Source organism: Protopterus annectens, chromosome 7.part0 (genome assembly GCF_019279795.1).
Source record: "Protopterus annectens isolate FY-2018-M chromosome 7.part0, PAN1.0, whole genome shotgun sequence".
Taxonomy (NCBI): domain Eukaryota; kingdom Metazoa; phylum Chordata; order Ceratodontiformes; family Protopteridae; genus Protopterus; species Protopterus annectens.
Genome location: NC_056739.1, coordinates 1,910,175,195 through 1,910,199,835, shown reverse-complemented (window position 1 = coordinate 1,910,199,835; position 24,641 = coordinate 1,910,175,195).

The window sequence follows — 24,641 nt, the reverse complement described above, 5'->3', positions numbered from 1 at the left end:
TAGAGGAGAGGGAGGCAACACTGAGTTAGTTAATATTGCAGATGTGGAGGGGAAAGGTAGCAGGTAAGGGATGTTTAGAGAAGAAGGGAGGGTGTAACAAAGCACAGCAGTAGAGCGAGGCTATGGTTAGATGAGGCTGGAGCAATTATGTAGAGGAAGATTAGGTTTAGGGGATTAACAATGGAAAGCAGCCAACATTATGCTATAAACAATACAAGTTAGGCAATATAGGCTCCATTAAATAGAACAAAACATTCATTCAGCAGTTCAGCATGCTATCAGTGACTCTAGTCTGTTTCAGGGGACAGTGTTATACAGCAGTAGAGCCAAATATAAGCAGCAGAAAGCAAGGGGTAAATGATAAAATAATACAATAACATCTCTAAACAGTGCAATATATAGTGCTCAACAGACTAACACAGTAAACTATGATATGTTCATGCTGTGCAATAACTTGTGCTGAACTGTTTTCAAAACAGTTTTCAGAACAATATAAAAGCCGTGTGGTGCCCTTATAGAGACAAATGGAAAAGAAAAATAGCTGCTAAGCCAGTAATTAAGCTAAAGGCTCTAGTAGGACCATTGATCCACCTTAAAAGAGAAATAAAGGCCTTCAACAATTTACGTTCATTGGCGTCCTTTTAACAGGACATCTGGAGAGCAGACTAGGCCAGCAAAAGTGCAACAGTCAAGCCCTGTATACTCAGACTAAAGTAATGCAGCTGGCGACAACATAAAAAGAGACCCACTCATCCTAAAAAGCAGCTTACAGCTGCTAAGCCAGTAATTAACCTAAGCAAAGGGCAAATGACACAGTACAAAGCAAGCAGTCAAACAGTGTAGTATATAGGGCAAAACGGTCCCCAAAACCATGTAGTAGCTGTGCGGAGCCCTTATAGTTACAAATGGAAAGAAAAATTGCTGCTAAACCTGATTTTAAGTGGAAGGCTTGAAGGGGGATTGTTATTCTACCTTATGAGGCTATCTGGCATTCAGCGATGCACTTTGCTTGGCATCCTTTAAACAGGACATCATTACACCAGGTTTCTGGTCATGACAAGCCAGGAGCCAATCAAGCCCCTTGTACCCATACTAAATTAATGCAGCATTAGTCAGTGTAGAAAAGAGCCCCACTCATCCCAAAAGCAACTTGCAGAGGTCAAAAACACATGTAGGTCACAGATAAATGAAGCCACTTACTGTCTACACAGATTTTTTTAACCACTAGAGCATCTAGTTTGCGCATAGCTGAGCGTTACTCATCAAGTTCCTTGTGCTATTGACCTATTCAATATTTAAATTTCCCTCACTCCTCCCTAGTAGATCAGCAGCCATGGATGTGTACTTCCAGATTCTCCCTGTGGCCAATCTGGGCGAAATGGGTATTCTGTCGCAATTACCTCATATACACTGACAACCCTCTTACTCTTAATAAAACAGATAAAGTATGGGAGAGGTGTAAATACACTTCAATACTGTAGGCAAAGCTGTCTCATGTGACCAAAACTAATCCTATAGAGGTTCTCAGTGACACTTGCACCACACCTACTACACATAAAGACCCTGCACATAAACCTACTTATTATGAGACACTTACAGGTAACCCTCCTAAAACACTAACACCTCCTGCCCAACACAATCAAAAAATGGTTCTCAGCAATCACATAAACAATCTGTTAAAACACCACATGCAGCTACACATAGTAAAGCTGTTCACAATGCCTCTCCTGCTAAGCCCTTAAGACAAAATAGAGCCCAACCAAATTTCCTGGTCATTGGTGATTCTATAGTGAGATAAACTGATATTCTCATCACCCAACTGAGTAACGAGAAAGTCAATGATAGCTGTCTTTCCAGGGCTAGGATCCATCAAGTCATGCAGACACTCAGGTCTTTGAACCATAGGTAGCAGTATCACTCTGTCATAGTCCAGGTGGGTGTTAATGACTTGAGACATACCTCCCATGACTATATGAAGACAGACATGACCAAACTCACTGATTATGTGTCTCAGGCAGGTATGAGCCTAGCACTGAGAAGCATACTACATTCTTCACGAAGATGCCACATTACCAACAAAAAATGATTGCTTTTAACAATTGGCTTAGCTTCTGGTGTCATTCCAAGGGGGTCAAATATTTGACAGCTTGAGAGGATATGGCTGACAGACCAAGCTGCTTTGACAGGGATGGTCTGCACTTATCAGCTCTAGGTTTTCAATATTGGCAAATACCTTTTCCACCACCACAGTGCCTTTGAACCTTCTGACTTAAATGAACCTATGAAGCAATATCTGAAGGTAGTACTGCTCAATTCTAGAAGTCTTAGCAAGAAACCCCACTCCCTTTTTCTCCCTGGAGAGTGTAGACATCTACGTAATAACAGATACATGGTTTAAAGTCACAGAGAGCACCCCGAAACTGCAAGGTTAAAATGCCATTCACACCTTTTAACCAGCTACTGAACAAAAGGGAACTAACTGTGGAGGAGGCTCAGTCTATGTTAAAACTGACCTTACATCCAAACTAGTTAAAGTGTATGACCCACTTGAACACATACATGTGCAACTCACCATAAACAGGGTTTTATACCCTATCCTTGCGTCCCATGGGTCCCCCTCCATGTCCCAGGAAACCCATACTACTTATCTCAATGTAGGTTCATAGGTTCATAGGTAGGTATTAGGCTATCAGCCCTGGAGCCTATATAAGCCTAGCCAAAAAATTTCTCTGGCTTTCGCCACCTAAGAAAGTTATTTTCCTGTGCCCCTGTCAAGCAGAGCCACAGAAGTGATCCCCGGGGTGAATTTCCTATTTCCCATCCAATTGTTGAGATTTATTTTAAAGAGGGCTAATGAGGAGCTTTGCGTGACATGAATGGGTAGTCTGTTACAGAGCATGGGAAATCTCTGGGACATGAATCTATGTCTCCAGCATGTTCTGTTTATTGTGGTGGCAAGCTTTAGGTCCCTGGACCGTGTGGCTCAGAGGGATTGGGGTTTCTTTAAGTGTAGCATGTCCAACAGATCTGGGTTTCACATGGCTTAGTACGTTAGACAGAGGTTGCCTCTGAGTAGGCGATAAGCAATGGAGTAGAGCTGGAGTTTTTTGAGACGGTCTGCATATGGCATCTGTATGATGCTGGTAATCCTGTTAGTGAGGTATTTCTGTGGCTTTTCTAGTTGTTGTAGATGTCTTGCAAGGAACATGCCAAATGAGGTGTTTTACTCAAAATGGGTCTGATGAGAGGTGAGTAGAGAGGAATAATGACACTACTGTGGTGATGTGATTATCAAAGGAGAGACTACTGTCCACTTGTGTCCCAAGGTCTCTTATCACACTTTCAGTGTTTAGTAGGATACTGCCTATGTGGTAGTTCATGAGTACAGTGTTTTTCCCAAAGGGGATGACAATGCACTTCTTGGCATTGAGCTTGAGGCCATGACTTTGACACCAACATCAGTCTCAGTGAGGCCCCTTTGGAAAATGTCCACATTTTTAGGTGATTCTATTATGGCACCTAGTTTGCAATCATCTGAAAACTTCATTAGCCAAAGACCTGCTGTATTAGACTGGACTTCTGAGAAGTAGATGCCAAACAGGAGTGTACCCAGGACTGAGCCCTGTGGTACTCCACTTGTCACCAGACCTCCCAGCCGTCTCGAATTACTCGGTTTTTACCAAGTTTTGGGGTCTCAATAATGGGGTGTCATGATTCCTGAGTGGCACCCCTTCAATTCCAATTTTACAATCTATTTTTTAGATTCTGTGCTTTCGGAGCTGATGTCATCACATGCATGATGACATCAGCTCCGTCAGCCTGTCGGAATTAAGCTCAGATGTGTGCGCATGTGACGTGCATCTGTTTGAATACTGTCTGGTGGGCAGAACGCAAGAATGCACAAGTTTATCATGGATTTAAGCAGAGTGAGCCGATCCGGGCAGAACTGATCTATTTAGAAGAATGGATTTGATTTTTACAACTGCAGAAGAATGGAATGGAGCTATTTTGAGTGAGCCAAGAATGGAACTGCTTTAAGATATCTAATAGAGTGAAGGTGTGTGTGTGTGTGTGTGTGTGTGTGTGTGTGTGTGTGTGTGTGTGTGTGTGTGTGTGTGTGTAGATGAGGTGATGTCCCTTCCACTTGGGGGATGCAGTTTTTTTCCTGATGAATTTGGTTTTGTGCTAAATGTTATCAATGGGCCAATATGAAACCTGGTAAATTTATGGACCCTGTATGGAAACTATTGCAGTTTTAAAAGATGGTAAACAGTAAAAGAGAGTTGGTGGGTGGTCTGGACCTTAGACTGTTTTCAGCCGTGACCTGGGAGCAAGAACAGAAAGTTACAGTGGAAGCTGCATTTATATAACTAAAAATCCAGTAGTTAGCATATACAGGCACATGGTATGACACAGATAACACAGTGTAAAGAATGTGGAAGAGAATTCAGGATAAACAATATCTCATTATAATAATGTACAGCATTGCATGTGCAAATTTCATTTGCTTAATATTGTCAATGTAACAGATTTAATTTATATTATGTTGGAACATATTTAAATGCAGATAGTAAGAAATGTAAATTTCTTTCACTTTACACATATGTACTTTGCAATGTTGAGATGCAGAGGCAAAAAAGGGAACTATATACATACACACATACTATATATATATATATATATATATATATATATATATATATATATTTATTTATTTATATATATATATATATATATATATATATATATATATATATATATATGTATATATATATATTGTTATCATGGAAATGTTCTGAATAGGGCAGTTTTGTCATTATTGTTGCATGCATTTTGCTTTGTTGCCTACTGGAAAAATGTTCAAACAATAAATATGAAATGCAGTTATGTGTGGAAGTAGACTTTTATGATAGAAATGTTCTGAATAAGGCAGTTTTGTCATTACTGGTTCATGCATTTCATTTCATTGCCTACTGGAAAAATGTTTAAACAATAAATTTAAAATGCACTCTAACTTAAGTCTAACAAGTGTGCTGTATTATACAAGGAATATAATTTAATAAAGTCAGGAAGGTGTATCAAATAATGCATGTATGTTTCTTGTTTTGTGTGCAAGGGGCCTCTGATTTGAAAACAGCCCAAAGGTAATCTTTATCCACTGGCCAGATGCATTTTCTTTGGATGTGGTGTGGGTTTCAATGCTGTTCCAATAAATGTGAGTTTTGAAGGACAGAAAAGTTTTAATGCCAAATCTATTTTCATTGTGAGACAGTATTGCTTTGTTTAGCAGATATCTATTGGTGTTTGTGCATTGTGCTATAAAATGTAAAAAATAAAATCCAAATAATCATTGTAGAAGTAAAGCAGTATGCAATGCACATATTAGGTGCTTATGGTAAATGGGGTGAAATAGCCAGGTAATGGGACGTTGGAATGGCTGCAGGTGGACTCTGGTGCTATATTTTTGTTCTGCTCTTCAGTTTGCGTTTAAAAGTTGGTATCCCACAATTCCATTGGAGTGGGTGGGGTTGTGTAATTATGTATGCAAATTTTACGTTAATCAGCGTACAGATTTATACCTATTTTTCATGGGCCTTGTCCAGATTTTTGATGGTTCCTTGTTGAGAGGTATGCTTGTCACTGTTCTGAATTTAGATTTGGAGTCAGCTACTTTCACTGTGTAGGTTCTGTCAGTGAGCCAGTTGGCCATCCATCTTGTGACATAGGGATTTATGCCCAGTGTAGTAAGTTTATCTTTAATTCCAGAGTGGGGGATGGTTTTGAAAGCCTTACTGAGGTCAAGATAGGCTGTGTGCACCACCTTACCCTCGTCCACGGCTATGGTGACTGCTACAAAGAATTCAATCAGGTTTAGGAGACATGACCTACCTTTTACAAACCCAAACTGAGTGGGGTCCAGAGTTTGGAGGTTAACTATGCCTTGTTTATAAGCTCCAAGATGATGCATTCCATGGCCTTGTAGACCAGGCTTGTCAGGCTAATGGGGTGGTAATTCCCGGGGTCTGTGGTGGGCCCCCTTTGTGGAGTTGGATAACCGTCGCTGTGCACCACTCAGTAGGTACAAAGCCTGAAATGAGACTATGATTGAACATGGTACTTAGGTGGTATGTCAATTCATTCTGGAGTTCATGCAGAATGCGGCCTGGGATGTTGTCAGGTCCCATTGATGCTGTGTTCTTGGCTTTGGAGAGTGCAGTCTTTACTTGTGCAGCTGTGATTACAGGGGCTTTGCATTCTTCTGGTATCGTGTTGGGCCCTTTGGGGGGTGAGGGGGGGGTGAAGTTTGCACTGAACCTAGCTGGCAGGATGTTGGTAATAGTTGGTTCTGTATATCAAGTGCCAATGTGCTGTAGCTCAGAGCAGATCTGAGTGTCGCCACTGAAATTATTGACATAATTGTAGAATGCTTTGTAGCTGTCTTTAGAGTCAGTGGTGATTTTATTTTCGTAACTAACTTTGGAGGATTTTATGAGGGATCTCAGCTTCTTACTGAGGCTGACCAGGGAGTTCCTGCAGTCAGAGGATTTTACTCTTTTTTGCAACAGCATCTTCCTTCTGTTATCTATCTAATCTAAACCATTTAATATTTCAAAGGTTAGTTTGAAGAAAAAAATAGTTTCTCAGGCAAATGACAACCATAAAGCTTTCAAAAGCTGTATCCGTAACCTCAAGGAAAATTCGCAACAATGTGCAAGACATATTGTAAATGGCATAACCCACACTGAACTGTTGGCCATTGATAGATTCAGCTCAAATTTCTCCCCCCACTTCCCATGATAGTCCAAAGGAAATAATGCATACCACAATTACCCCAACCATTTGTAGGGAACAGGTCTTCAATTCACTTTCCAAGGCCAAAAACACTGCATTGATGGGCCCAGATAACATCCTGGGATGCTTAATAAATAGCATGAAACATGACCTCTCTGGTCCACTTGAATCACTCTTCAGCTGGAGCCTACAGTCAGGTTCTGTGGCTAAGGAATGGAAGATGGCTACAGTCATTCCCCTGCACAAAGGAGGTCCAACTACCAGTTTGATACCTACAGGCCCATAAGTCTGAACAACCTCATATGCAAGGCCTTGGAAAGAATCATCATGGGCATGATAAATGAGGACATAAGTAACCAGAACACTCTGGACCCATCATATTTTGATTTTATTAAAGGAACCTCATGCCTATTAAGTTTGGTGGACTTCTTTGAGAGGGTCATCAAAGGAGTGGATGAGGGCAGGACTGTATGTACAGCCTAACTCAACCTGGCCAAGGTTTTAGATACAATACCCTACTCAGGAATTATAGACAAGCTCATTAAATTAGATATAAACTCTTTTAGCACCTGTTGAATAACCAGCTGGTTCACTGATAGGACCCAGGAGGTCAAAATAGCTGAGGCCACCTCCACCAAGAGGCCAGTCATTAGCAGAGTCCCCCAGAGCTTGGTATTGGGCCTGCTCCTTTTGGGCATCTAATTCTCTGAAGTAGAAGTAAACATTGAAGGATTATGGCTGACTAAGTTGGCAGATGATTGCAAGCTGGGGTTCTCATTAACTCCCCAGCAGACACTAACATTCTTCAAGAAGGTCTGTTTTGACTAGCAAATGATGCCAAAGCTATGGTTTTAAACTCAATGCTTAGAAAGTTATAATTTTACCCTTTAGGAAGTCAACCATTCTAACAAATTACCATGTTGATAATACACCCCTATAAGCCAAACCAGGGTAAGAGATCTGGGTACTGACATAGACAGTAGCCTTACTTACGACCACCACATGGCCACAGCTAATAAGTAAGGGTATGGTATCTAGGCTCAAAGAGGTCATAATCCCACTATATTGAACCCTTATCAGACTAGTCATGGAGTACAATGCTTCCTTTAGTATGTACCTGACCAGGCATGTACAGCAACTTGAGTGACCTCAGAGATTCCTTTCAAAAAGAATACAAAGTGTAACAAACCTCTCCTACACACAGCATCTTAAAACCATTTACCTCTACTCAGTCTTCTATAGATTATTGAGTAGTGATCGATGCCTGGCTTACAAGGCATCCCAAAACCCCATACTTATAAATCTACTGCATATTTGTAATTCAAACAGTACAACAAATACAAAGTCTAAGGACCTGAATTTTGTCTGTGACTTAAACAGAATATGCTAGAAAGACACATATGTGTCCCAGAGACCGCCTCTTGTATGGAACAGGCTTCCCATCCATGTGAAGCTGTGTTGGTCTGTTAACCAGTTTAAGTGCAACCTAGACCAATGGATGGGGAATAAGAAATTTACATTGGATCTGGCACCCATGTTCCTTATGGACAGTGGTAGCTTATAAATGCCTGGCCCTCAATGTCTTATTTGAATACAGGATGTCATTATTCTTTCAGGAAAATTGGCTAGGTTTAGAAAGGCTCCCTAGATCATTAGCTTGGTAACAATCTATGACTGCATACATCGGTTAATTAAAATGCTTTGCTGGTAGAGCTCTCCCTGGGACAGTTAATTATAATTTCTTATTATGTCTAGTTGCATCCCTCTTTGTAACTTAAAACTGCGGGTACTTCATGAGACTAGGAGCATCTTGCCTACTAAATATACAGTAATATAAATAGTGCAGTTTATAGATTCACAGATTCATAGATATGCCAAGATCACAATGTCTCATCACCCCTTGACAGCTTTCTCCCTCAGGCAGTACGTCTTTTCTGTAAGAGGACTATACTAGTCAATCATGGAGCAAATTTATTGATATCCATTCAATCAACTGGTTTATGTTTAAAGGAAGACACTGCTTAACATGCAGGTGGTTTATTCCAGATGTTTGGGGGGGTACTGGGTCATAAAACCATCTCTCCATCATGTTTTATTTATCTGTTGTTGAAGATTTGGGTCCCTAGTTCTAGTACTGGTGGAGATATTAAACGTGCAGAGAAACAAGAAGTCCAGGATAAATGGACTCTAATGGAAAGGTGAGAGAGAGAGAGAGCTCCCCTCAAAAGTCTATAAGACACTGAATAAAGGGATAAAGCTTCCAGATTTTCATAGTTGCACAGGGATTTTATGCCTGTGATCATCTTGGTTAGGAATCTTTGGAGTCTCTCTGATCGTTTAATATGTTAGTAAGATTCATCCCATAGGGGGTGCTGTACTTGACAATTGTCCTAATAAATGTAAGTACAAGACAGAATGACTGCCTGTTTAGACCTTGATATTCATTTAGCAATTAGCTGGACTAAATTAAAGTATTTCCTGACACTCATTCTTACAAGATGGTCAAAAGAGAGGGAGCTAGCAACCAAAGTACCTAGACCTCTAACTGCATTTTTGTTTTGAAGAGGCCTGCAGTCTTTATGGCTTGATGGGAGGAGGGGTTATCTATCACAAGAGATAATACCATACTTAAGCATTTAGTATCAGTCCATTTTTAGTAGGTTCATAGGTTCATAGGTAGGTACTAGGCAATTGGCCCTAGGGCCTATACAAGCCTAGACAAAAAAGTACCCTGGCTTTCACCATCCAAGAAAATGATTTTCCTGTGCCCCTGTCGAGCAGAGCCACAGAGGTGATCCCCAGGGTGAATTTCCTATTTCCCATCCAATCATCAAGATTTTTCTTGAAGAGTGCTAATGAGGAGCTCTGTTTGATAGATATAGGTAGTTTGTTCCAGAGTATGGGAAGTCTCTGGGACAGGAATCTATCCCTCCAGCATGTTCTGTTTATTGTGGTGACAAGGTTTAGGTCCCTAGAGCATGTATCTCAGAAGGATTTGGATTTCTTTTAGTGGAGCATGTCCAATAGCTCTGGGTTTGACATAGCTTTGTATTTTAGGCAGCGTTCGACTCTGAGTAGGCGATATGCGACAGAATAAAGCTGAAGTTTTTTGAGACGGTCTGTGTAGGGCATCTGTTTGAGGTCGGTAATCCTCTTTGTGAGGTATTTCTGTGGCCTTTCCAGTTGTTGTAGATGTCTTGTGTTGTACATACCAAAAGGGGCATTGCACTCTATAATGGGTCTAATGAGTGATGAGTAGAGGGGAACAATGACCTCTTTTTTCCTGGATGAGAAACATTTTGTGATGAGGTGTGCCATGTAGAACGATTTCCTGACTACTGTGGCAATGTGATTATCAAAGGAGAGACTACTGTCCACCAGTGTCCCAAGGTCTCTTATCACACTTTCAGTGTCAAGTAGACTACCACCTATGTGGTAATTCATGGGTACAGAGTTTTCACCAAAGGGGATGACAATGCACTTTTTGGCATTGAGCTTGAGGTCATGGCTTTGACACCAGGCATGTGTCTCAGTGAGGCCTTTTTGTAGGATGCCCACATCGTTAGGAGTTTCAATTATGGCTCCTAGTTTGCAGTCATCTGTGAACTTCATTAGCCAAAGACCTTCTGTGTTAGCCTGTACTTCAGAAAAGTAGATACCAAACAGGAGTGGACCCAGGACTGTACCCTGTGGTACTCCACTTGTCACTGGTCTGAAGTCAGATTTGGAGTCTGCTACTTTCACAGTGTGGGTTCTGTCAGTGAGCCAGTTGGCAACCCATGAGTTTGTTGGGGAGAGTTTATTCTGGAGAGTTTGGGTGTCATAAGGTGACTTAACAACCCACTCCCCACTTAAAATTGCCTGCAAACTAAGGTCTTGGCTCTCTGCTAGGAGATCTGAGAACCCTTTGGTATACCATTGGTCACTTTCATGCCTTCCAGTGAGGCACACACAACTTGACTACATGGCCCCTCACCCCCCTCAAATAGCAACTGGGTTGTGTTATTTGTTTATTTATTTATTGTCATTTGTTAACTGGGTTGGTCCAACTGAGCCAAAGGCCCGTTTTCAGTGGAGACTCGAGGAGAAAAGCTCCATTTACAATTACAGTCTTTCAAGAAACACATTTACATCACAAATGGTATACAGCAAGTATTAATACAACAAAATGAAGTTAGTAAAATCAAACAGTTTTGTTCAAGACAAATATTTACATCACAAATGGTATACCACATGAATTAATGCAACAAAAGAAGTTAATTTAATCAAACAGTTTTGTACAAGTTTCTGTGTGTGTGCGTGTATATATATAAATATATATATATATATATATATATATATACATATAGGGGCTCCCTTTGGAATCTCAAAATACTGAAATGTCAAATTTCAATATTTCAAGACCAAAGTGTCGAATCTGCAGTTGCGTGAAACTGCAGAACATCAAACCAGGAAATATCGAACCCATGGTACTGATGGTGTGTTAGGTAAGTGTTATGTTTTTAAGGGCTTTGTGGAGGCTTGTGTGTATGTAAGTGTGTTGGGGAGTGTTAGGTGTGGGTTATGGTAGGTAGGTAAGAGTGTGAGTGTGTCAGTGTTGAGAGTGGTGGTGTTTGTATATATGTGGTGTGTGTTTGTGTAAGGGGGTGTAGAATGTGTGGTGGTGCATTTTCTGTCTTTCAGTGTTTAGTGCAGCCTCAAAGTTAGTATATATAAATAGCAGGGGTGTGGGGGGTGCAGGGGGGCTTGCCGCCCTGCTTATAGGAAGGGTAGGTGTGTGCATTTGTTTTGCTGTGTTTGTGTGTGTTGTTTTGCTTTTTTGTAGTGTTGGGAGGTAGGTGTATTTGTATTTGTATGTGTGGTGTCGTGTTTTGTTTATGTTCGTGGTTTTGAATTTCGTGGTTTTGGTTTTCGGGTTTGTGAGATTTCGGCTTTATAGTCTCGAGATACTGAAATTCAATATTTCAGTATTTCGAGATTATAAAGTGAATCCACATATTAATTTGGATTTGAAAAGGATTTACAAAAGCTGTGTGTTGTGTTGTTATGTTGTAGAATTAGCACTAGGGAAAGGAGAGAGTCAGAAATAACGAGAGTACGAATGTTTAATTTAGGAAGATATTTAAATAATTATAATAATTAAATAATTAATTATAATAATAATTAAGTAAGTAATACTAGTAATAATAAAGTAATAATAGTAATTGATTAAGAATGTTTAATTTTGGAAGATATAATAGTAATAATAATAATATGATATTAGCATACATATATATATATATATATATATATATATATATATATATATTAATAAAATTTGGGAGTTTGTACCTATCTACAAGTGTTTTGCCGCTTCACATAGTCCGCTTTTTCTTGGTGTTTTGTGCAGTTATTGGACTATTGCTCTCCTTTTTCTGTTGAATAATATGATATTAATAGGAAGTTATTGTATACATCCTACTAAAATTACAAGAAAGTAAAATACTATAATCTTGGGTGAGTTTATTAACAACCTCTTTGATGCAAGTATTAATTATATCATTGGTAACCTGAATGACATGGAACTAGTTTAAATGAATAAGAACAAAATTTGACAACTACCCATTCTTTGACTTAAGTATTGCAAATATCCATTGAAAACATTCCTCAGTAGTATTGTACCCATTACCTTTCAGTGAACTCATCTATCACATTTACAGTCTTATTTGGAAAATCAAGGTTCCCTACATATATGCACCCTTCATTTGGAAAATCAGGGTTCCCTACATATATGCACCCTTCATTTGTAAAATCAGGGTTCCCTACATATATGCACCCTTCATTTGTAAAATCAAGGTTCCCTACATATATGCACCCTTCATTTGGAAAATCAAGGTTCCCTACATATATGCACCCTTCATTTGGAAAATCAAGGTTCCCTACATATATGCACCCTCACAACTTTTAGTTTATTTGCCAAAACAGTCAGAACAATCCCTGCCACATTATTCTTATTTTCTGAACCCTATTCTAATAATCCACTGACAGCAGTACTATTGTCAACCTGCTCCAAACCATACTTAAAAACTGCAAGGATCAATTCTTTCCCTTGATTACACAACTAAAGAAACTCCAGTCAGATAGGGACAGATGACAGAAGATCTACTCTCTGTACTTAGACTGAGAGCTGAAAGCTGGTACCACAAAAAAGTAAGCCCCTCAAAACTCCCAAGAGTAAGATACATCTTCATTGCATACTGGGTAAAAAAAATAAACATGCATTATTATATATTAAGCTACTCATCATCACAACCATGAACAGTTTTGGGAAAGCGGACAATTCTATGATAAGAATGGACCAGAGAATAGAGCCACACACTGCAGGGATCTAAATCTTGTCATCACAATAAACAAAACATGCTGAAGGGATAGGTTCCTGACCCAGAGACTCCTCAGACGCTGGAATAGACTGCCCATACATGTCAAGCAGAGCTCCTCTTTGGCCCTCTTCAAAAGGAACATTGATGATTGGATGGGAGAAAGGAAATTCACCCCGGGGATCACGTCAGTCACCCTGCTAGACAGGGGTAGAGGGAAGTAAATAGTGTGGGAAGAAATAGCCAGGGAATTGTTATGGCTAGGCTTGTATAGGCCCTAGGGCCGATAGCCTAGCACCAACCTATGAACCTATGAACACAAAATCACTAATGTGATAATAGTGTGTAAGCGCAGATGTCTCATCCTACCCAATTTCCTATGGTGCATCTTCAACTTAACACTTCCTTCAAGAATTACCTCCACATTCCAATGAAATTTTCACCCTTAACTTTAACCCTAGTCATTTATAATTCTTTTCCAAATTCAAACAAAACCCACACTATATTTTAATAAAATACTATTCATGAAATTATTAAGTTCATAGATCGTGTCATTTTAGTGCCAGAAGTATCTCGTGGCCTTTCACCTTTCTTCAGTAATCTGTGCAAAGGCAATGTTTTGGATAACTGCAATGCATTTTACCATCCATTCAACACCCAAAGCTGTTTTTCAAATATTCAGAAAACAGATATTTCTGACCTAGGCCAAAATTTTAACACCTCATTTAACAGCAGACTTCTGCTCAATCTCTAGCTTTACCGAGATAGGAAAAATTCTAGAAAAAATCTCATCTAGACCCCTGATAGACTTGAGAAATATGGCCTTCTTTCAAGACATCAGCATGAATTCTACACTGGCAAAATGCCCACAACTGCAGTCAGAATCTTTAGTGATGTCATTCTGCAAAATGCAGACAAATACCTCATCAATCGGGTCATGTTGTTTGACCCTACCAAGGCCTTCAGTCATGGAACTCACCATTTTCTCCAGACATGTTTTAAACTTTGCTGACCTTTAGCTCACTAGTAATAAACTTGGTGTCTGAATTGATTATTCGTTGCACCATAACTGACTTTTTTCTTTTTTTATCACCTTACTTATTACTTATGTATGCATGTATTTATTTATTTTTCATTTAATCATTTTTTGTTGATAAGGAGTATTCATCTGCCAGGATGAAGTTTTCAGTGGACTTGTTAGGAGGAAAGTTTCATTGTATGCTAACTATACTGAGTACAGATAAGCAAGTACATGTTGGAAACATTAGTTCTATGTTCAATTGTAATTGAAAAATTAGAATACATTAAAGAATATTACAGATGCATTACAAGATTTAACTAAGCCAATTCAGTTATCTGCTAAACTGTACATCCTTCCTAATTCTTCATTTGATTTAGCAATCATTTCCAAAAATAATCCTTCCTGTACATATTATGTTTCCTGAAATAATCAACTGTCAAAGTTCATATGCTTAAATAAAATCATAATATGGGCCTCACAAATTTCCCACTATCTATACTTCCCAGGCAGAACTGTAATTAGGAAAGCATTTTTTATAGCCCTACTATTATATGTAGACTTTCCCTCATAGCATCCACTTAAAACACTTTCCTGTATACTAACGATAAGCAACCAGACCAGCTGTTTTATTACATTAAGATCTAGTTAAGGGATGAAACTGTTGACTTCTCAGAAAAGTGAAAGAGTTACATATATATCATTGATCATGTTAATCTGTTCCTTGAATCATTCCCTTTCATTTTGATAATATTGAGTGCATGCCTGCCATTATCCTGTAAACTATGTCATCAAATCTCAAAGAACCATCTGTGGTATCACCCTGAGGTTGCTATGGTCCTTAGGTGGGACCCTAACAGAGGGCCTAACTAGAAGCACATTAACAGCTTTTCTTTCTTTCTTTCTTTCTTTCTTTCTTTCTTTCTTTCTTTCTTTCTTTCTTTCTTTCTTTCTTTCTTTCTTTCTTTCTTTCTTTCTTTTTTTTATTTTGCTAACTGAGATATATGTGATTCAGTTTATTGGCTGTGTCTTTCCTGTTTTAAAATAAATACCCTTGGGTCTTTTTTTTCCTCAGCATCCATACGATAAACAGCTCTTTCCTTCATAACTCATTCATTAACTAATTTTGGAATTAACTGTTTAACTTGTTAATGTAATCTGTTTAACTTTTACACTGTTATGAAGGGGTGCAACATTTATAGTCCTCTTGACTTTAGGTACTTTGCAAGGCTCCTAGGTTTTATTAGAAAAGACAGACATTACTATACTATCCATTTCTGGAGTTCCTTTCATCTTTTATTTTTACATGTCTTTACGAAAGGTTTTATCTTTGAATATCTTTTAGCATTTGCATTCAGATTTGTTTTCATTTTGTTAATTTGTTAAGTAGGTATGCATACTAGGCACAAAGATTTCTTTTCAGCTTCCTGGATGCTGATCTACTGGTCACAGGTAACTATATGTGGAATTATAGGTTCACTATAATTTCCACAAAGTGCCTTCCATCAAATGCTCACATCACCAAACTGGTATGCTGAAAATAAAAATGTTGCTCCTCCCTCCTTGTCGAACCATGTTAATAGCGATGGTTCAACATTTGCTTTTTTGGAAATGTGGCTATTGGAGTACATGTTCCATTCAATGTTTGATGATGTGAGTTGCTGATTTTCCATTTGAGGTCAAACTGCTTGGAAAACTGCCTTTTGATGTCGCCATCTATGAGGGAAGGCACTTCGTGGAAATGATAGTAAACTGAATTATATAATGTTAAAACTGATCTAGTCAAGGAGTCAAATCCTTGTTTTCATGCTTGCATTAGATAGTGGGGGGGGGGGGGGTTCAATAAAGCCTACATGATCATTTTTGATCGTGTGCACTTTGTGGTGTGATGAGCACATGGCCGTGAAATATTTTAGATGAAGTAAACTCTGCATAGCAGCGTGCACTCATTCGCAAACACAGAAACTTCCTTGCCATGCAAATTACAGCATAAGTAGCTGAATTGTATGCTAATGAAGCAAATCAACATGGTGGGGTGATTCAACAAGCTGTAAAGCAATCGTGTAGACTCCATGCTTGTGTTGGCCATGTATTCAAAAGTTTTCCAAATACAGCCACTCAAAGGAGTCTACACGGAAAAAAGAGCAAGTAAATGTCCATACAATTGTACAGACCAGACACTAACATGTAACCCACACACATTATGACATAATCAGACATGTTGGATGCTAGAAATTATATTAACAATAGCAGCAATTCCTTTTAAAGTGCCATGACATAAACGGAGTTTTGCACCTCCACCCCCAAATGAACAATATACTTGTAACTAATGTAGACAGATAAAAGTGTAAACTCCATGAAACACAAAATCCAAAACCTGTATTCCTCTATGCAGATATATACCTCAGTAGTACCCTCCCTTGACTGTACAGCATTGGGTTCCCCTTCACTTTTCCTGTCTACACAGTTACCAACCATGTAGATTCAAGACTGCCAGCAAGGTGAAAATGAAAATGAAGTCAAAACTCATAAGAATTGCTGAATTCCAAAAACGTGTAACCATGTGGGGATGTTCACTTGTGTTGAATGCATGTCAACAATGAATGATGACATCAGCGGTGTGTGTCAGGTTATACTTACAGTGGTGTGTACATGTAAGTCTGTAAAGTGTAAAAGTGGATGTATGCAGTGCTCAATTCACAAGTTCTGTGTCATCCTCTTTATTGTTAGTTAAAATGTATGTCCAAGGTCAGATGCAGTGCTGTTACCTGAGAATGACTGATGTCTGCTGAACATGCTCCCTTCACAGGAATCCCAGGACTATCACATCATGGCCTACCACTTCTGGGTGTGGACAGCACACTCACTGATGGACTAGTTGGAAGTACTGCTACTATGGGAGTGTGATCAGGCATGGCCATGTTGGCTATTAGCAGATGTGGCTGATCTGCACCCATGAGGATGTCGTTTCCCTCACAGCAGATGTTCCATCACAGACACTGCTCGTTCCATGACAGACATGCCTCGGTTTATCACAGACACTCCTCGTTCCAACGTGTCATTCATTCGATCCAGTGAATCGGTGAATCGGTGACATGGAGGAGGCAGTAATGCATGTTAGACTGTGCCATATCCACACCCCTGAACATTCGTCTAGAGCGACTTTCTAAACATGCCTCCTTGATGGCACTAAACATATTTTGAGTGACATGGGAAGAAACACCTGCACCAGATGGAAGAGGGACATTAGGCCGCAGCCGAGCACCCCTCTCAACCCTCATATGTGGCTACAGCCAGACACAACAAGGACTGAAGCCACAGTAGTCATACTTCACTGCTCAATGTCCTTGCCCTCTACCTGCCCTATATCTATGGACTCAGTGGACTGGGCAGGTGTAGGCCTGCTGGCTGTGTCCAGGGAAAAAGAAGAAAGAGGCTGGATGTCAACCTCTGGGTCAGATTCAGCCTCACCTCAGTTTTGCCACCATTATCATCAGGTCCCACACTTCCACTGTCGCAATCACCTGTGATAAAAAGGGAGAAATACAGGCATACATTAATACCTGCACTACTATGGTACAATATATGCTAAACAACTAACAGTGCTGCCACTGTTACAGACAGTACAGCAATACACACAACAGGCCTAAAATGACACATTATGATATTTCTATAAATTGATCTGCAGTACTGAAATTAATTTATTTGGCTTACCATCTGCAGGAGACATATGTCACTGGATTTCTGATGGTCCTGAAATAAGTTAAGCAAGAGGTAAGGGCAACATTATCATATTTAACAGTAAAACAAGGGGTACTACATGTACTCTATACCTGCATGAAGTATAAGTTCAACAAGAATGTGGCTGACAACTCCAAACTGAGCTTATCACTGTACCAATCTTCCATCCCCCACAAAAAAAAAAACATATGTGACACAGAACTAACTTTTATTTGAATTGTTTTACTATACAGCAGTATTCAACTAGTCATATAAAAAGTCTACCAGGAAGCTCTTCCTAGCACTGAGAAGGAGTGGTGCCCATGTCAGTGACATGTTGCTGTTCACTCTGCTGTAAATTGTTCTGTTGTAGAAGATTTGCCAGAAATTCCTCATTGGGGGTGAGAGATGGTTCTGCAGCAGGCCAGCCCCTGGTTACCTTCTGATCTTGGGCAACAGCAGCTGCATGCCTCCGTGCAGAGATGATTATGTTAGTTGCCCTGTGGCGAACCTGCTCATAAGTCTGGCTGTGGCCACCAACAGAATTTATGTTGGCAACAATCTACTGCCATAGTCTCAGCCTCTCTAGCATATTGGTACAACACCTTCCCACAAGAAAAGCCCCATGCTGGTGGAGTGTGTCAACAATTATAGTATTCTTGGCCTCACTGAAGGGGGGGTCTCCGCCTCAATAATGTTTTCTATCTTAAAAGACAGTAAAATGATAATGCACATAAGTATGACATAACTACTAAGCAAACAGTTAAGGCAGGTGGTCAGTAGCACCCACTGGAAATACATAAAGCAGTCTACAGATGTGGAATACTAACAACAGGAAGGATGCAAACCAAGGAGTATAACAAGAGCAACATATCCTTGTATGTGCCATAGCAGTAATTCAGATGTGCTCCTTCCCAAAATAACAATCCATTCTAGTTTGTAACATAACAATAACTTTTTTGCTCCCCCCACCCACAAAAGAACAGGCATATGAACCGTTTTGCTAATAAAACACATTTGAAATGCTAAACATGCTTTTAAAGGACCTGTACCTGAAACATTTGTACACATATATCACACAGCTTTCTATCTTCATGTATTGTCAATCATTTGTACTTCTGAAATGGCTTGACAAACATGGCCATGCCATTGGTGCACTTCTAACTAATGCATACAGGTAACAATGTAAAAGCCTTTGCTTCACATTATTCATTAATATATGTCAGCATATGCATTATGTAGGTAACAAAAGGAGAGCATACCTGCTGGAATTCAATACTCCTATGTAAAGATAGCTTTAGAAATATTTTACTTTTCTGAACATGTAGTAAGTATCCTCACCATCAGTATGGCTAGCTACACATTTGCCTTTTTATAATGGAGTAGATTATTAATGGATTTCATCTGTCTTAGGCTGTGTTTCAGAGATGATAATTATAGCATAAGTAGCTGCATTGCATGCTAATCAACCAGTGTGGTGGAGCTAGTCAACAAGTTATAAAGCAAATATGTAGACTCCATGCTGTTTTTCCTGTGGATTTCAAAAGTAGTGGAGTACAGACACAGAAAGTTTTCACAGACAGAATGTTAGGACCTGCTGCTACTTAACTCCTTTTGTATGTGCTACAGTCAGAAGGCAATGCTGCTGCTGCTGCCAATAGGCCTAGGCCAAGACAGAGAAGAGTTTTCAGGCCACATTTAACTTATCACAACATACACAACATGGGCAATGAAGAGTGATACAGGGTGGACAGGGACACAATACAGGAATCCTATGACCTCTGCCAGCCGCAACTCAGAGCCAGAGCCTTTACCTCCCAATGTGTTGGCTGTGTACTGCTTTCATCACAGTCAGCCCTGAACTAACACTGTGGCAACTGCTGCATTTAACAGCAGTCCAGTGGGTGATGACTTGATTCTCACTGTTACTTTACTTGATGTCCATGTGTCTGTGATGTCCCTACCCTCACCCCAACCATGGTGTTCATCCACTGCTTGTGTCCTTCACTGTCTCTGTCTCTTGTCTTGTTTGTCTTGACTGTATGAAATCACTTCCTCACCTGCGCAATTTACCTCACCCAGACATTCATACATCCTTTCCCCAACATTCCTCTCTCTAAAAAAAAAAAAAAAAAAAAAAAAAAAAATCAGCACCTGTCCCACAGAAAAAAAAAATCGTCACATACATAGCTCTCCATTTCACACATATCTTCATGACACAGTTGATTCAGTCCAATTACCTATACAACAATACAACAGATTGTGTTTTGCTCACCCCTCTCTCTGGAGAGGATAGTCCAAATTCATCTAATATTTTGCATATATGTTCAGATTTTATTCCTGAAGACACTATGCACCACCCCGGTAGTTCCTGTTGGGTAATAAACTCACAACCTCCCCCACTGCTCCTGGAGGGAGCCACATGAATATCCTCTGGGGCAGAACTACCTGAGGAGCTGGGTAGTGCCGGGCTGGTAGAGGAGATACAACTAGGTTGTGCAGCATATGTGTTTGGCAGTGGTGCTGCAGCTGGTGGAGAGGGGCTGGTGGATTCCATGCAGGGTTGCCAGACATCCCTATTTGGGCGGGACTGTCCTGAGATCAGCAGCCTGATCCCAAGTCCCGCCCTGCCGGTTTAAATCCCGGCCATCCTCCGCTTTTTTTTTTTTATTGGCCCGTATACCTGGCATACGGGCCAATCAAAAATTGCTAAACACGGAGCTTCTTGTGTTCCGCATTAAACAGAAGTAGCTCCGTGTTTATCGATTTTTAATTGGCCCATATGCCGGTATACGGGCTAATCAAAAATCGCTAAACATGGAGCTACTTCTGTTGAATGCGGAACTGCAATGTTACGCATTAAACACAAGAAGCTCCGTGTTTAGCGATTTTGATTGGCCCATATGCCGGTATACGGGCCAATCAAAAATCGCTAAACACGGAGCTACTTGTGTTGAATGCGGAACTGCAATGCATTAAACACGAGAAGCTCCATGCTTAGTGCAGAGCTACTGTTCTTTAATGTGGAACTGTGTTCCACATTAAAGACCTTTTTTTTTTTTTTTTTGGCCGTGAAATACCTTTTTTTTTGTCCCTACCTGGCGGGCTGGAAATCTGGCAATCCTGATCCCATGGGACAGTCCTACTCCAGTGTGGTATGGGAAAAAAACAAAAAAATAAAATATTAAAAAAAAAAAGAAAAGGGTTGGAGTGACAGAAAAAAAATGGAGAACATTAGTAACTTCATATGTGACATACAAAGCATTGATACAATTATTTGACTCTATTCTGTTACCTTTACTTTTAGCAGTACAAATGCCTAACAAATTTCTGCATTACTTTTAAGACTACTCAATTCATAACAGAGGCACACTATAGTACAGATTGCATCCACCAATCCTTGATGTGTGCATATATTTCACATATGCGTGTTCCAGTTATACTGATTACAGTTTACAGAAGGCCATTTGTGCTGCTGGTATAGAGGTATGAAGTTGCACTACAAAATGATGAAAACATAACAGTATTGTGTATTTGGGAGGTCTGGTTTTTGTACCCACAACTGGTGAGTACTCTCTAATACTGTACTTTTATTTTGTCCTACCAACTACTACATGCATACTTTCCTTTTGCAGTTTAGAGATGCATGCTCACTGTTATTTGAGAATATGGCATCATTGTTTTGTGCTACAGATTAAGGAATACATAGTTTATTTTACAGTTGAGATATGCACGCTCAGTTTGATACAACTGTATTAAATACTAAGTGGTCCTTAACTTTTAATGCTACTAAATTACTATACAAATTGTTATTATTAAAATACTTACTTAGGTAGTACTGTTATGATGCATATATACCACATGCCTCTCACATCCTTAACAAATAAGAGGCATGGGATCTGACATTTGAGGCTCACTTCTTCACAGCTGTGGGAAAAATAGAATACCATTAGGAATACCAGTCTTGACTATACTCATCTTTTAACTCTTACAATTACTCACTGAAATTGATACTTACACATCTGTGGGGTACCCAGCACTACATTCCCCCGTCCAGTGATTGAGGGTATCCCACTTCCTCCTCTGGAGGTCATCAAGGTGTTGTCTGCATTGCTCTTTAGTAAGGGGGATACCTGTTGCACTGGTTAAAGCCCTGGCAATACTATTTCATGCTTCAGGCTTGTATTCTGGCCTGAATAGTCCCGCTGCAGCAACCAGTGCCCATGTTCCTTAACTAGGAGTCTAATAAAAACTTTGGAACCCTGTACACCGAAACTCTGCTCCCAAAAGTGCACACCCTCACCAGCAACTCATTACATGGTTGCCATAGCTCAACCTCAATGTAGAATGTGCATTTCCTGACAATTGCATTTTATATCCTGATGTTTTCCTGCCTATTGCACATCTCTCAGTTACTGAGAGTGCACACATTTTGATTTTGCAACATTTGCAGAAGTTGCACAGCACTTACCATCACATAAATATGGTAGGTGAGGGTGCACACTGCCAGACAGCATGTTGGCATGACATTAAGCAATGCACAACAGGCATAGACACTGCAATTTCAAGATTATTTGACATACAGGGACTTGTGTAAATGTACAAGTCAAATGAACCATGTCTACTGTCCTTCTACACTTACAGCTATTGCCGCAAGAAGGTTGAGAAAACAGTTGGGTATGTTGCCTTTCACTGCTATAATCTGCAATCTCACAACAGCAAAACAAAATTTGCACAGCCTGTACTAGTACCTTGGACTATCAGCACTCCACACCTACACTTAACACCTGCTGCCATGGGATTAGTGATATAATATGTCCTATCTTAGTAGTTATTGTAAAGTTCTCACTGTTAAATGTAGCACAGCACTACTTACAGTGCTTGCACGATAGACAATATTATTACTTGAAAACATCCAGTTTATATTTGTTGCTGTCTGTGTCCTGTTTAAAGCTTAGTTGGTCAATTCCTTTGATTTGTGCACTGTTGTGCTTCACCCAAACCAGGTGAGCACAGCTAAATGTGTTTGTGCCAAGCGGAGCATCTCACAAACACTGGCCTCAAAAAATAAATAACTAAATAAATAAATAAAGAAAGAAACAAAAGGGAGACTGTCCAGATTTTTGCAGAATGTCCAGATGTTTCCATCATATTTTTGGCCTGTTCCTTGTAAAATATGTGGTTTACTGAGCAATCACTGAAAATTGATGTCAATGCATAATGACATACATTTCAGTTTTGTACTTCATATCCTTCAGAAAATGCATGCTAACACTAATCCTGTTATTCTACTTACTTTCTACAGTTATCTGAACAATATAATAAATTTGTCCCTGGTTTTGGCCTTTTGTCCCTCCCATTAGTTTAATGTTTGTCTTGATTTCTTGCACTAACAGGTTAGGTAGTACGATCCACATTCAGTCTTCAGGTTTCACGGCCAGCAGCACTGGTGCGAGCTGTGAAACCTTCATTATGCATGTTGCACATCATTAATATTCATGGTGTGATGCCACAAGATGGTGCAGGATGAGTAGTATCCTGTATGCAAAAACACTCCATGTCGGCTCTGCGTGGAACCTACATGGAGTTTATTGTATCCTGCAGATTCTTTTATTTTTGTCTTATGTTTTACAAAGAAGCATTTTGCTTGTTTCAGTGGCAGTCATTAAAACAACAATTTCCTATATACATAGGATGAAGATGTGACTGGTCATTTAGCAAAGGTTCTTTAGATGTTCAGTCTTGATGACCTTGGAGAATTATACAACTCCATTTTCCCCAAAGTAGTTTAAGTTAAAAGTATGCATGAACAGATGTGTCTATATGTTAACATAATCAAACATTATAGGAATTCACAAGGGAATTCATTTTTTTACCTTGATTTCTTTTATGAAAAGCATTTAGTTCTTTAATATCATCTGAATATTAGTATGCACCAGTATTTCTTAGTTATTCAGGCTATACTATATAAAAACTGATATTATAGAGAATAATGATAAATCAGTATTATGATTTTCATTGCTTCCACGTCAAACATTTGATATTTCCTAATCATTACAGAGGCTTGTTACTTTTAAAGCTACTAGCTACAGGTGACATGTCCCTTAGTCTACTGAGAGGAGAAACAAATGTATGTATCAAAACACGGAAGACAAGCTCACCCTCCCGAAAGACAAAGATTAATAAAAAAAAAAAAAAAAAAAACAGCAGTAATACAAGTACATGGAGGTAACATACGAAAAGTAAGGAATCTGCAAGTGTCCTCAGGTAAACAGTTCAATACATGTGCACTCCTGACTCCCTGCTCACCATTAAAGTGTTATATGCTGCATTTTAATCAGTGCACTGAGTGAGTGTCTGCACATGCGTGTCCAACATGTGCAATAGTCTAGGAAGCTGTTTCCTGTTGTAGAAGACAGCAATAAAAACAGCCCTGAAGCAATGTCTTCAGAAGTGCAGTAACATTATTAAAAAACAAACAAAAAAAAAAAAGGTTGGGGGATCTTTAGGCTTTATGCATTTTTTAAAAAACGAGAGTTAATGAAACTCTAAATGTTAAGAAAGCTAATAAAAGAACACATTTTGACAATGGCGCCTTGTAAACAAGTCTGACAGAAAATTGCAAGATGATTTCTGTTCTCAGAAGCTTGCTTGACTTTATTTCTCATTATGTCTACACGACAGGACTTATAGGTTCATAGGTTCATAGGTTTATACTAGGCTATCTGCCCTAAGGCATTTATAAGCCTAGCCCA